The sequence below is a fragment of the Pan troglodytes genome, chromosome 8 (genome assembly GCF_028858775.2).
Source record: "Pan troglodytes isolate AG18354 chromosome 8, NHGRI_mPanTro3-v2.0_pri, whole genome shotgun sequence".
NCBI classification, from domain to species: Eukaryota; Metazoa; Chordata; class Mammalia; order Primates; family Hominidae; genus Pan; species Pan troglodytes.
The window spans coordinates 30,374,048-30,389,415 of NC_072406.2; the positions used below are offsets into that span (position 1 = coordinate 30,374,048).

A 15,368-nucleotide genomic window follows, 5' to 3' on the forward strand; every position below is an offset into this window, starting at 1 on the left:
GCCTCTTGAAGTGCTAAAATTATAGGCATGAGCCACCAGACTTGCTTTCTTTAATAAAACAGAGCTCTCAAAAAAATGGATCTCCCCCATCTCATGAGAAAATTGAAACATTCCACTGAAGGAGAATTAACAGAAAAGTAAACATAGCTACTTTTTGTAATCAGAAAACTTGCTGATGTATACTCTTATTCCAAACCCCTGGATGATGTCATTATGTCAACAGTCCTTTAGGATTCCTCAACCCAGACATAAAATAACAGTCACAGCACTAGCATATCCAAAAATGGTATTGCTTTATTTTTTAAAAATATATTCCTTTTTTGAAATATCAATCGAATCAATTTTATTCTCACAACAATCCTGTGAGTAAATATTATTTAAAAATATATTTTTTGAAGAAACAGATTAAAAGCTTTAAAAAATGTGATTCACTGAAAATCATATAGTGAATACATGATAGAGTCAGCACTAAAAAGGCAGATATACCAAAGAGAGACTGAAATAAGCAACTCATATTTTGTATCGACTTCGAAACACCTCTTTACCATCAGTGTTTGTATTAATCATTCTTGATCTTTATACTTCACATTTCTTGGTAATCCAAATGCTTCACAAGTTCTCTTACACATCCTGAATCTCTTGCTTCATTCAGCGAGATAATTCCTGGTGAGCAGGAATGCATATGGTTTTCAGATGTAGAAACTGGGATCTCCAGAGACAAACAAGTTGGCCATGGTAATGGGATACAATAATCTTATAGGATTTTACAAACCTGATTTGAAGTTTTGTCCTAATATGGAAAGGTATGCCTTTTCTCACTAGAGAGATTATTCTAGGATTTTAGAGCCATACCAATATATTTCACGGTAACCTAGTGATCTGGAGTGCCCCTCTCTGAGAAAGCAAAGATTCTGCAAGCAATTAGTCCTTCAAATCAAATTCCTGGCTTTTACAAAACTGCTTCTTTTTTGAATTCCAAAAGTTAACTAATTCTTTTCTATCTATTCTTCATTTCCTCATAAGCGAACACTCATCAATTTCCCCATTTTCCAACCCTATGGTTTTCTTATTCTACGTGGCCACAGACAGGAACAATTCACTAGCACAGTGGTTCTCAGAATCACCTGGTAAGTCTTGTAAAAACACAAATTGCTGGGCCCCATGTACTCCCAGAGTTTCACATTCAGTTGGTCTAAAGTGGGGCCTAACAGTTGGAATTTCTAACAAATTATCCGGTAATGCTGATGCTACAGGTCTGAGTAGCACATTTTGAAAATCACTTCACTAGTACACCCCCGACGTGTTGTCCTGATGGATCCTTCCAAAAAATTGTTCAGATGCCAAGGCTCGTGAATCACACACATGGTACTTAATGCCTGGGCCTCACATCGAAGGCTTCTATATTGAGAAGAAAAGAAATATTTGTCATGACTCATTGCCTTTTTCAAGCTGTTCCAGCTACAAAATTAAAACCAGAAAAGGACTCAATTGAAAGCAAAATAAAAACAGCTCAAGTAACACTGTCCAAATTTTGAGATTTATGGCATGATTTCTGGAATTAGGACAAAAGGTATACTAGTGATTCAGGTAAGTCCTGGGCTGACCACACTGGAAGCTGGCATCTCCAAGGCTCCCGACAAACCCTGGAACCCAAGCCAAGTTGCTCCTGCACTACCCCAGAAGCCAGCTCAGGTCCTTGGCTTGTGGCTTGCTTTTTCTGTCAACAGTAAGTTCTTCCACAAAGCTCTCCAAACACATTAGCAACCTATAACTCTTTTAATTGACTAATTTTTCTACAACTTCTCAGCTATTTTTAACACAGAAAAAAATGTCAATTGTCAAGAAATAAACGCTGTTGGGCCATCAAGCAGGTAGGCTGTAAATCTGAACCGAGAACCTAGCCAATGAATTTCCTTAGGATTTCTTCCTTTTGTAATAGCAACACTCAGTGGAGATTTTAATTCCATTTTTCATATATTTGGGGAAAAAATATGGCATTTTATGTCATAGCATAAAATTCTTCAGCATTCCATTTTAGTTATTAAATAATGACTAGTATTTGAAACAGCACTGTTACATTAAGTAAAAAAAATTGGCAAGAAATGTCAACTTAGACATTTAATAAGATATGTTAATAAGATAATAGTTCTGCTTAGAAAATAAGGTGTTAGTTCTACCTTTAACGTATCAATATATTGTAGGAAATACTGACCTTTTATTCTGATCACCACGAGTCCATTAAATTTCAAAATGTGGGACAGCCAGTACATGATATACTACTAAGTAATAAATCTATGTCATCCAAAGGGAGCTTTGCTGTCTGAGTCCAAAAAAAAAAGAAAACAGAAGCATAATGGTAAGGTTACTGAACGCTCAGGTCTTGAAATAAGTCATTCTGTATGAGCATGAGTCACCAAAACTACTTCCTTAGTGATAAAAGTTGCCTAAGTAACATCAATGCCTCCCTATGCTAAGAAGGATATGGGCAGTGTGTTGGGTTTCAGACCCACTAGTCATAGTCATTTCCTTTACTTAATTGCTAACTGCCCTTCCTGGCTGTAGTTTGGGGCCTGTGTTTTAGGTAGTAACCCAGCAACTAGTTATTATGCTATATTTTATCAAGGAGAACAAAACAGTAAACTTTGTATTTCCATGGATTTCAGAGTAAAAGTCAATGTTATTTCACCAAGGCCCTCTGACTTAAGGGAGTTATTGTGAAACTGTTCAACTAGGTCTCAATGTGGCCACATCATTATGCAAGACTCAAAGGCAAAATGATTTAACAGAGAAAAGAGGAGCAGATTGGGAGCCCTCTGAGAGGAAAGGAGGGGTGGTATTCATTTCTGTGTCCTTAGCACCTAGCAGGGAGCCAGCTCACCTAAAGATTCAAAATGCAGGCCGCACAGGGGCGGTGGCTGATGCCTGTAATCCCAGCACGTTGGGTAGGCCAAGGAGGGGTCACTTGAGCTCGGGAGCTTGCGACTAGCCTGACAACACGGCAAAACCCTGTCTCTACAAAATATATTTTAAGAAAATTATCTGGGCATGGGGGCATGTGCCTGTAGTCCCAGCTGCTCAAGAGGCTGAGGTAAGAGGATTGCCTGAGCCCAGGAGGTCGAGGCTACAGTGAGCTGTGATGGAGTCACTGTATTCTAGCCTGGGTGATATTGCAAGCTCCTGTCTCAGAAAAAAAAAGACTCAAAATACATCCACCAAATGGGGTTTGCTGGTTCTTTTCAAAATAATCCAATCTATGAAGTAATTGTGCCACTGCTGAGTTAGGATTTCATCGGGCTTTGCTGTTGTTGTTGTTGTTGTTGCTGTTGAGATGGAGTTTTGCTCTTGTTGCCCAGGCTGGAGTGCAGTGGTGTGATCTCAGCTCACTGCAACCTCCACCTTCTGGTTTCAAGTGACTCTCCTGCCTCAGCCTCCCGAGTAACTGGGATTACAGGTGCCTGCCACCACGCCCGGCTAATTTTTGTATTTTTAGTAGAGATGGGGTTTCACCATGTTGGCCAGGCTGGTCTCGAACACCTGACCTCGTGATCCTCTCACCTCAGCCTCCCAAAGTGCTGCGATTACAGGCATGAGCCATTCATCAGACTTGTTAACACATATATGCCTTTGTTTTTCCCTTATATTTACCACGGGACTGTGGTATTTGCTGCTGTTCCCCTTGCAGACATGTGAAGTACATTAAGCATGCTCTATTTTAAAATCTGACATACAAAAGCAATGAGATTAGTATTGCATGAGAAAATTTAAAAACTGGATAGTAAGCACACATGTATTATCAGTATCGCTGTTGGGTTTGGCCTTGAGAATCTTGGTTGCCTATAATTCCCTGAGCCTCCTCTCATTTCCAAAAACTCCCCCATAATTCTTGGATTGCACAATAGTACTACCATGAAGGACTACAATGTTAATAAATCTCCCTAAAAATCAAACTAATAGACGGTAAGTATAGGTAGAAGTTGTTTTTAACTGATATAAGTATTGCATTCCAAAAATGTGGTTTTCTTTCTTTTCTACTAGCAAATGGGGCAAAGCATTTTTATTCACTTAATCGTATGCAAGATTCAAATGCCATAATTATCCATTCATTCTGGTGGGTTGAGTCAGAATTAAGAAATGAGATCTCCACAGAAAACCCCTAAAACTGTCTATGGACTTCTTGATGATTCATTAAGGGCACCATATTCTCTGAATCAAAATGGGTCCTGTTGCTGCATCAGAACAGGAAAAAAGTAGACCAAAGAGACAAACATCATGATAACAATGCCAAAGAGATTTGGGGACATCTCCAACGGTAGCACAAAATTACTATGGCATATAAAGTACTACAGCACAGTGAGGTTTAGAGTTTGGGGACTGGAGCCAGAAGTCCTGTGTTCAGGTCAGCCACTTCTTGGCTGGATAAACTTGAGTAAGCTACTTACCTTCTCTGTGCCTCAGTTTCTTCACATGTCAAACCGGGCTGTCGTGAGGATTAAATAAGTTAACCCATGGGCAGTACATAATGATTGCTTTCATATGTCATAGGCACTCAATATATGAAAGCAATCATTATGGTTACCATTAGCCTTTCTATCCAGGTCAGACTCCAGTTTTAGCAATGATATCAAAGTGTGCCTGGTGATGATTGTTTGGGGTTCACTCAAAGACCTAGTATTGGTCAAGGACTGTGAAAGCTAGCCTAGAGTTAGCAAAGGAAAAACCCTGGCCTGGTGTGGTGGCTCACGCCCGTAATTACAAAACTTTGGGAGGCTGAGGTGGGTGGATCACTGGAGGTTAGGAGTTCGAGACCAGCCTGGCCAACATGGTGAAACCCCATCTCTACTAAAAATACAACATTAGCCGGGCATAGTGGTGGGCACTTGTAATCCCAGCTATTTGGGAGGCTGAGGCAGGAGAATCGCCTGAACTTGGGGGGCAGAGGTTGGAGCCGAGATAGTGCCACTGCACTCCAGCCTGGGCAACAGAGTGAGATTCTGTCTTAAAAAAAGAAAAAGAAAAACCCTGATCAAACACATCAATATCTCTGCAGTGTATTCTATCACACCTGTCTGAAGTTCTAGAGATGCCATTCAAGTAAATTACAATATTGTATTGGAAAAACTTCTCATAATTTATGTCACAAAGAACATGTATTTAATCTATATTAAGCTTGAGTACCACAGAATTTTTTTGTCCATATGCCACATATCCATATGAGTCACATTAGAGAACATATTTCTAGTACTTAGCTAATTAGAAATACAAAACCTTATTCAGTGGTTTGGAAATCGTCATGGTAGAATTACAAAGACGGCTGCCAAATCCTTTATTCTGCTACAGTTAACTCTGAATGGTCTTTCTTTACTTATATCTCATTGTAATGTTAATGAATTTTCTTATCTTTTCATCCTTGCATATTGTCATTATGTCATTTTATATTTCCTTCCATTTGCTACATGGCTTCATTTAGGGTTACTTTGTTTTATTTTTTTTCTAGAATTTGTCTTTGATTTTCATTTCCAACCTCTGCAAATCATACTGATCTTTGTCACCATACACAAAAACCAAAGCTTGAGAGGTTTATTTTAAACTCTGAGTTTATCAAACATATTCACAATTAAATATAATATTTAATATACTGAAGAAAATCATTTCACTGGCTGAGTGAATGTGATATGCCAGAGTTAAAGCATCTCCCAATTGTCCATTTTTGAAAATATCAGTCAATTCATTAATCAGTTTTGAAATACATAAGATGGAGTTCCATTATATTTTGCAGATTTATAGGAAAGAGATTATGACTATATAGATGGTCAATAATCCCCTTCCAATGTCACAGGTTACCATAAAGGCAAATAAAAATTTACATTATAAATTTATCTGTTCTTTAAAAGAAAATTAATAAACTGATATGCACATCAATAGGAGACTGGCTAAGGAAAATGTGGTACATATACACCATGGAATACAATGCAACCATGAAAAAGAACATCAGCCAGGCACGGTGGCTCACGCCTGTAATCCCAGCACTTTGGGAGGCCAAGGTGGGCAGATCACCTGAGGTCAGGAGTTCGAGACCAGCCTGGCCAATATGATGAAACCCCGTCTCTACTAAAACACAAAAATTAGCCAGGCATGGTAGCATGCACCTCTAATCTCAGCTACTTGGGAGGCTGAGGCAGGAGAATTGCTTGAACCCGGGAGGCAGAGGTTGCAGTCAGCCAAGATCGGGCCACTGTACTCCAACCTGGGAGACAGTGAGACTCTGTCTCAAAAAAAAAAAAGAGATCATGTCCTTTGCAGGAACATGGATGCAGCTGGAGACCATCATCCTTAGCAAACTAATGCAGGAACAGAAAAGCAAATACTGCATGTTGTCACTTATAAGTGGGAGATAAGATGAGAACACATGGACACAAAGAGGGTAACAACAGACACTGGGGCCTACTTGAGGGTGGTGGGTGGAAGAAGGGAGAAGATAAGAAAAAATAACTATTGGATACTAAGCTTAATACCTGAGTGATGAAATCATCCATACAACAAACCCACATGACACGAATTTACCTACATAACAAACCTGCACATGTACCCTTGAACCTAAAATAAAAGTTAAAAAAGAAAATTGTGCTATTAAACAAAATTATTATTAGGTCCCTTACCTAAATATCTTGAGAAAAAAACTTCTACCACTGGGGAACTACATGACCTCCTCAAAGTAGGCAGAGTAAATTCCCAAGATGCCAATTGCACTTGGCAAATTTTCTAGCTGTGGCATAATCTTTTTCTGTGTACAAAAAAAAAAAAAAAAAAAAAAGGAAAAACAACATTATAGGCCACTGGGCAAATACCTGCTAGTTTTCTTATGGTAGTCTAACTCAGCCAGTAACTAAACTGGGATGATGTCATTTAGGGCTCTTTCAAGTGACATGAGGTTTTTATAACTGGATTGATGGGTTTTTTGTTTGTTTTTGGTTGTTACTGTTTTTTGATCAAGTGAACTAATACTGAAAATCTGGCTTTAATTCTTTGTCCAACATCAGCTGGAACTTATTTTTGCACTAGACTTCTCCTCCATTTGTTAATTAAACTCTTGTGTTCCCTCTACATACTTACCACCTTCTCTTTCCTCTGTCATAGACTGTGAATTAGACATTGATGAAGTTAAAAAATCACTTATAGTCTACAGGGAATTGTGAGCTATGTTTTCCCCCTCAAATGTTCAAAGATACCTCCCAGAAAGTGTCTTTAAGGTTTTTCTTTCCCTTCTGATGTTTTAAACACTGTTTTAGAGAATCGTGATGTTCATGATTTTATACTAGCTATGGGAACAAGACTAACACACTCAAAGCAGCTAAATGACAATAAAAGACCATCTACTTTATTCCTTTAAGGGAACAGATTAGAAGTGCTTAGAAATGCTGTAGACCCTGGGCCATGGTCTGATAGTGGTCAGTGGGTATTAGATTCTTGTAGGAGTGTGAACCCCACTGTGAACTGTGCATACCAGGGATCCAGGTTGTGCACTCTTTACGAGAACATAACGCCTGATGATGGTGAGTTGTATAATTATTTCATTATATATTACAATGTAATAATAATAGAAATGTTTGAATCATCCTGAAACCATCCCCCCACCTGGTCCATGGAAAAATTGTCTTCCATGGAATCGGTCCCTGGTGCCAAAAAGGCTGGGGACCACTGCTGCATAATGTAAAACCACACTATCCAATTATAGCTCACCTTCATGAGACTATAATTTATATAGACTAGAGAAGGGAAGATATTTCCAGGTTAAGGGACCTGAATTAACCGTCTTTCAACTCAAATTAACTTTCCAACTAATTATTTCTGTCTGGAATGCATCTATTCTTTCTTTCTTCTTCTTCTTTTTTTTTTTTTTTTTTTTTTTTTGAGATGGAGCCTCATTCTGTCGCCAGGCTGGAGTACAGGGGCACAGTCTCGGCTCACTGCAACCTCCGCCTCCTGGGTTCAAGCGATTCTCCTGCTCCAACCTCCCTAGTAGCTGGGACTACAGGCGGGCACCACCAGGCCCAGCTAATTTTTGTATTTTTAGTAGAGACAGGGTTTCACGATGTTAACCAGGATGGTCTCCATCTCTTGACCTCATGATCCACCCGCCTGGGTCTCCCGAAGTGCTGGGATTACAGGCGTGAGCCACTGCACCCAGCCGCATCTATTCTTTTAATTATCCTGTTCACAAGGCTCAGAGCCCACTCGATTTTTCTTATCCCCTAGCCCTTAAACATCACAATTCCTTAAAACATCTCCGCGTCAGGCTCCCTTTACCATCCACTTGATCTACCTCAAGCAGACCTCAAATCAGCCTCATTCTCCACCCCTAAAATACAGCTACAAGCATGTCTTTCTCCTAGTTGAAATTCACAGTGCATTCCCTCTGCCCACCACATTAATTATCAACTCCTCTTCCTGGCATTTACTCATCCAACGCATGGCCCCACGTTAACTTTCAGTTCCCTTTCTCCCCTACAAATACTCCATAATCCAGCAACCCTGGGATTATTCCTGTTCCCTAAATGTCCTCAGCACTCTGCCACCCACACAGTTTTTGCTTATACTGTTTGGTCAGCACTAGAGCAACCTTTCTTTGCCATGATAAGCTGTAGAAATTGTACTCATTCTTCAAATACTATCTTTTCTAATGACATTTTCTGTTCTCCCCCAAGTAGATAGGATCATTTGTTTTCTCAACAATATTTAACTTATTTTTAGGTATAGTATTATAGATTTTTTTAAATTTAGATTTAGGGGGTACATGTGCAGGTTTGTTACATGGGTATGTTGTGTGATACTGAGGTTTGGGCTTCTAATGATCCCGTTGCCCAAATAGTGAACATAGTACTCGATAGGTGGTCTTTCAATCCTTGCCTCCTCCCTCCCTTCCCACTTTGGGAATCCCTAGTGTTTATTGTTTCCATCTTTGTGTCTGTGTATACTCAATGTTTAGCTCCCACTTAGAAGTCAGAACATGCAGTATTTGGTTTTCTGTTTCTGCATTAATTTGCTTAGGTTTATGCTTTCTACTTGTATCCGTGTTGCTACAAAGGACATGATTTCATTCTTTTTTATGCTTATGTAATATTCCACAGTGTATATGTACCATGTTTTCTTTATCCAATCCACTGTTAATGGGCACCTGAGTTGATTCCATGTCTTTGTTATTGTGAATAGCGCTGCAATGATTATTTCTCCACCTATGCTCTTTAGCATTTTATCCTATCTGTGCTACAGCACTCACTTACCACATTCTGCTATGTATTCCAACTCTTTATCTGCTTTCTAATCCTTATACAAAGCTATGAGATCCCTAAGGCATAAAAAGTACCTTACTTACTGAAATATACTAAGAAGCATTGCAGGCAGTGCAAAAAAATATGAATACATCTATCTGTTGAATGGAATATGAGGAAAGACCTGAGGGTCGGGGAAATGTACTATATTCATGGAAGAAGAAGGAGCTTAGGGTTCTACTGAAATCGCTGCCTGGGGGGAACAGTGGAAAATGAGGATAGATATATATACTTGACATAACTTCCAAAGGCCACTAGATAACTATGATCCTCAACCTCCTCTGCAGGAAAATTTCTGTTTCCCTCATAGTCTTTATCACCAGTTGCAATCATTTTGTTTGTTCCTTTATGAGTATTGTCTCTCTGTATCATATACATATATGCAGACTCAACACTATGTTCCAAGAGGCTTTGGGCCATACCTGCTTTGGTCCCTTCCCCAGTGTCTACCAGACTGCCCGGGACATGGCAAATACTCAATAAATATGTTTCGAGTAAAAGAATAAAAGTTGTGTATCACGATACCTTGTGAAGATTAAATGTAGTCATGTCTAAAGTGACTAGCACAATGCTTAAACATAATGAGCACCAGTAAATATTAGCCCTACACCTATATTTCTTCCTTCTATGAACTACTCATGTATTAATGTATATATTCAACAGATGTGCCTGGCTTTTCTCTAGCCACTGGAAATAAAATAGTCAACAAAAGAGAGAAAAATTCCTACCTGCCCTTAGGGAGATTACATTCTAGTGAGGAGATGAGCAATTCCTGCCAAGAAGTTTAAAGAAGGAAGTTTTTGGCCAAATGTGGAGGCTCACACATTTAATCCCAGCATTTTGGGAGGCCAATGCTGGAGGATTGCTTGAGCCCAGGAGTTCAAGACCAGCTTGGGCAACATAGCAAGACCCTGGCTCTACAAAAAATAAAAAGTTAGCTGGGCATGGGTGGCACTCCCAGCTTCTAGGGAGGCTGAGGCAGTAGGAATGCTTGAGCTCAGGAGTTAAGAGGCTGCAGTGAGCTATGACTGCACCACCGCACTCCAGCCTAGGCAACAGAGCAAGCCTTTGTCTCTCTCTCTCTCTCTCTATATATATATATATAAGTTTTAAAGAAAAAGGGGTGATGGTTTGAAGATAGATGCATTGGTGGGAGAAAAGAAAGCATGGAGGGGCCGGGCGCAGTGGCTCACACCTGTAATCCCAGCACTTCGGGAGGCCAAGGCGGGCGGATCACGAGGTTAGGAGATTGAGACCATCCCGGCTAACACGGTGAAACCCCGTCTCTACTAAAAAAATACAAAAACTTAGCCGGGCTTGGTGGCGGGCGCCTGTAGTCCCAGCTACTGGGGAGGCTGAGGCAGGAGAATGGCGTGAACCTGGGAGGCGGAGCTTGCAGTGAGCCGAGACCGCGCCACTGCACTGCAGCCCCGGGGGACAGAGCGAGACTCCGTCTCAAAAAAAAGAAAGAAAGAAAGAAAGAAAGAAAGAAAGAAAGAAAGAAAGAAAGAAAGAAAGAGAGAGAGAGAGAGAGAGAGAAAGAAAGAAAGAAAGAAAGAAAGAAAGAAAGAAAGAAAGAAAGAAAGAAAGCAAGCAAGCAAGCAAGCAAGCAAGCAAGCAAGCAAGCACGGAGGAACGGAAGCCAATTGCAGTATTGCAGGAAGGAGGTATGAAATGGCTTGGATCTGAGTGACAGCAATGTAACACAGGAGTGGATCCAGGAAGAGCGGGGCATGATACCCATTGGATCTGAGATGGAAGAGTTAGTTAGGAAGTGGCAATTATGAAAGTTTCCAATCTTGTTGTTTTGCTGTATTGCCCTGAATAGACAGGGAAGCTGGCAGGGGAAGCGATGGTGGTTCATGGGTTTTAGGGCGTGAGGCGAGCTAAACCCAATCTTGCATGCTATTCCTCCTAAGAGGCAAAACGGAATCTAAATGAAAATTTTTAACTCACAAATGAAAGTAATGTTTTAGAATGCAGGTGAAAACAAATCTCCCTTCTTATATAGTATGATCACTGTTACATCATTTGATTTTGTTTTTTACATCATTTTACATCGTAAACATGGTGTTATAGCTGTCTGCCAAATTCCTCTAAAAATATGCCCCTTCACAGCAAGATCTGTGTTAATCATCCCATCAATTCAGTTCCTGGAACACAGTAGGTCCCTAAATAATAAGTCCAGCACTTAATATTTGTGAATTGAACTGGTTGATAGTAAGCAAAATTTTGTTATCAAGGCAAACAGAAAAGAGAAGTGCATTTAGAGTCAGAAAGGCCTCGATTCAAATTCTTCTCCCCTTCTTCCCACCCCTGCTAGTCATACAACCACAAGAAATTTGCTAGCCTGCATCTTAGGCTCCTCGTTAGTGAAATGGATGATCAAGTCTATCTTGCAGGAGGGTGTGAGTGCATTAAGTTAAATTAAGTATATACACAGTGTCTGTCATTCAGTTGGCATCGACATTACTTATTATACTATTTATTATTATTACCTGTATTTCCATGGATTTTAGGTTTTGCTATGGTTTTCATGCTCTCAGTGTACCCTCCTTCTTCTTTCCAATATTCCATCCAAACAGTCCTGCTAGATGCTGTTCTCTTGGCATGGCTAGTCAGCTTTCCCAAAGCCTCCAAAGGCCAGTAAGCTTCTGTCCACACGGCTGGCCGGTCCGTCAGTTTAAGTCACCCAGTTCAACTGACATCATGACAGCTTGCAAATTCCAAAATCACTGTTGGTAATTTAGATGTGGTAGTGTTTATGCCTGGCCTATGAATTATACCACCATGTCTTTATTTACATGCAACTTGCATCATGCTGTGTTGAAAGCAGCTTCCCAGTCCAGCACTTAAAAATACTTCTCAGATAGGTTTTCATAGCAATTAAAAAATAAACACAAAACCCGGGAAAGCTATGTCTGTGTACCCAAAAGATACCTAAGAACATAGTAGCATAGAGAGCAGGCTGAGTTGTCTCACTCAAGGATGTGATTTCAGATTCATTGATCTCCCTGACTGAAAACTATCACCCATTGATTGAGGCACTGTATATCTTATCTCAGAATGAAATGAATTCTTAAGTCTCATGAATTCTACATGAATGAATGAAAGTGTTTCTGCAACTTTCACTTCTCTTACAGCCCACCAAAAACAATGGCATTTTCTAATAGGAAAAACACATTGAACGCTGTATATGTGCGTATGTATATGTGTGTGTAGTACATACATATACTTTATTTTGAGACAGGTTCTCACTCTGTTGCACAGGGTGGAGTGCAGTGGTGTGCACAGCCTACTGCAGCCTCAATTTCCCAGGCTCAAGCAATCCCCCTGCCTTAGTCTCCCAAGTAGCTGGGACCACAGGTGTGCACCATCACGCCTGGCTTTTTTTGGTTTCATATATATATGTTGCCTAAGCTGGTCTCAAACTCCTGATCTCAAGCAATCCTCCGGCTTTGGCCTCCCAAAGTGCTGGGACGACAGAACACCTATACTTTTATACATTCTATATGCATCAAACAAACATATGTCTGTGACAAGAGAGCAGCCTATCACAGCCCAGAGACTTCAGAATGGGGACAGGTTGGAAGGAGGAGCTACCTATCCCTGAGATGATGAAGAGGACCAGTGCCCATTCCAGGAGACATCACCGCAGCCCTGAGGAATCGGCTATGGGCACCAGCAGGGCACAGTGCCACACCTCGCCAATGCCTTGTCCTCCTTTTCCATAGTGAGTCAGTCAGCAAGCGTCGCATTGCCCTGGGATCGGCACTGCACGTAGAAGTGAGTTCCACACTCTCTTCCTCTCATAGGGAGATCACTTTTCTCATTCTAAGGGTTCCAGGCAAACTCACAATGGTGGCATTTGCTGAGCAGTGGCTTGAATAAAGGGCTCTCAGAAAGCAAGATGTAACTCAGAGCATAGGCTTGTCCTCCAGGGCACCCAGCCCCAGGAATGCTCTTGGGGAATGACCTGCAGCCTCCCAGTGAAAGAGAGAATAAAAGAAAGCCCCAGCAGGCGAGCTGGGCAGTAGAGAGTCCTGTAATTCCACCTTGGCAAGCACCATTTGCAAGAACGAACTGGGATAAGGTAAACAAAATATTGCCTAAAAGAGGCTTGTCCAAAGAAGTCAGAATACGCTCTTCATTTACCTCTAAATTATGTTTCTTAAATACCAAGTAACCTGCAGTACCCCCTGCCGCCACCAAAAAAAAAAAAAAAAAAAAAAAAAAAGAGAGAAATACTTTTTTTTCTCCTATCCACTGCAGAATCAATTTTACAGTGGTTCTGCAGTTAATCTTTTCAGTACACCATAAATCTAAATACTCAAAAAAACCTGTGCCTTTTCAATTGCTACTAAATCACGAGAAGACTGATTTACATAGTCCCCTTTTATCTCCCTTGGCGGGTAAGTACTCAGCTCTGCTCGTTACTAATATGGAAACAACAGCCCTTGAGTTGAGTGATTTCCCTAGAAAGGTTAAGGTGACCGAATCTGAACACTCCCTCCATGTCTTGGACACGAAGTTTTTTGCTGCGTAGACAGTTTTATCCCCCTCACCCCAAGGTCAATTGCACGAATTCTTTTGGAAAACAGGACCTATGGCATTTCCCAGACAAATCACCGTGAACCCTGTACTGTGCATTGCTGTCCTAAAATTAACACATAAATCTATTGCCGCCAAACATTCTGTCATTTGTGTTATATAATTGCCTTTCATTTGAACTCATTAATCAAACTGGGGTTTTTAAGCAACACCTAATTAATTCTTTAACTGGCTCATATTATACCTTTAATGACTTCCACCAGGGTAAAAACCACTGATCACTGAGTTCGATTTTGAAACTACGGACGTCGAGTTTCCTCTTTCACCCAGAATTTTCAGATCTTGTTTAAAAAGTTGGGTGTGGTTTCATGGGGGGAGGGGGAAGAGCGAGAGGAGACCGGAGGGACGGGGGCGGGGACTCTGCAAGAAAAACCTTCCCGGTGCAATCGTGATCTGGGAGGCCCACATATGGCGCCTCTCCAAAGGCTGCAGAAGTTTCTTGCTAACAAAAAGTCCGCACATTCGAGCAAAGCCAGGCTTTAGCGAGTTATTAAGAACTGAGGGGCGCTCTTGTCCCCCACAGGGCCCGACCGCACACAGCAAAGCGATGGCCCAGCTCTAAGTTGGTAGCACTGAGAACTAGCAGCGCGCGCGGAGCCCGCGGAGACTTGAATCAATCTGGTCTAACGGTTTCCCCTAAACCGCTAGGAGCCCTCAATCGGCGGGACAGCAGGGCGCGGTGAGTCACCGCCGGTGACTAAGCGACCCCACCCCTCTCCCTCGGGCTTTCCTCTGCCACCGCCGTCTCGCAACTCCCGCCGTCCGAAGCTGGACTGAGCCCGTTAGGTCCCTCGACAGAACCTCCCCTCCCCCCAACATTTCCCCGCCAAGGCAAGTCGATGGACAGAGGCGCGGGCCGGAGCAGCCCCCCTTTCCAAGCGGGCGGTGCGCGAGGCTGCGGCGAGGCCCGAGCCCGGCGTTCCTGCGCTGTGCGCGCCCCCACCCCGCGTTCCAATCTCAGGCGCTCTTTGTTTCTTTCTCCGCGACTTCAGATCTGAGGGATTCCTTACTGTTTCCTCTTCCCGCTCCTTTGCCCGCGGGTCTTCCCACCTGACCGCAGCCCCGAGGCCGCCGCGCGCCTCCTCCCACGCCCCTTTGGCGTGGTGCCACCGGACCCCTCTGGTTCAGTCCCGGGCGGACCCCCCCTCACCGCGCGACCCCGCCTTTTTTAGCACCCCAGAGTGAGCCCAGCTCAGACTATCATCCGGAAAGCCCCCAAAAGTCCCAGCCCAGCGCTGAAGTAACGGGACCATGCCCAGTCCCAGGCCCCGGAGCAGGAAGGCTCGAGGGCGCCCCCACCCCACCCGCCCACCCTCCCCGCTTCTCGCTAGGTCCCTATTGGCTGGCGCGCTCCGCGGCTGGGATGGCAGTGGGAGGGGACCCTCTTTCCTAACGGGGTTATAAAAACAGCGCCCTCGGCGGGGTCCAGTC

At 42.3% G+C, this 15,368-nt stretch overlaps 1 long non-coding RNA gene across 1 annotated transcript; it reads right to left on the reverse strand.

Annotated features, from left to right (window-relative positions):
* Window positions 1–269: 269 nt before the first annotated feature.
* LOC107976932 (uncharacterized) lies at window positions 270–13,486 on the reverse strand. The gene is made up of 3 exons (XR_002938186.3): window positions 11,825–13,486; window positions 2,213–2,320; window positions 270–1,398 (listed from the first exon to the last, which is right to left on the reverse strand). It is a non-coding gene; the product is annotated as an uncharacterized LOC107976932 (long non-coding RNA).
* Window positions 13,487–15,368: the final 1,882 nt, after the last annotated feature.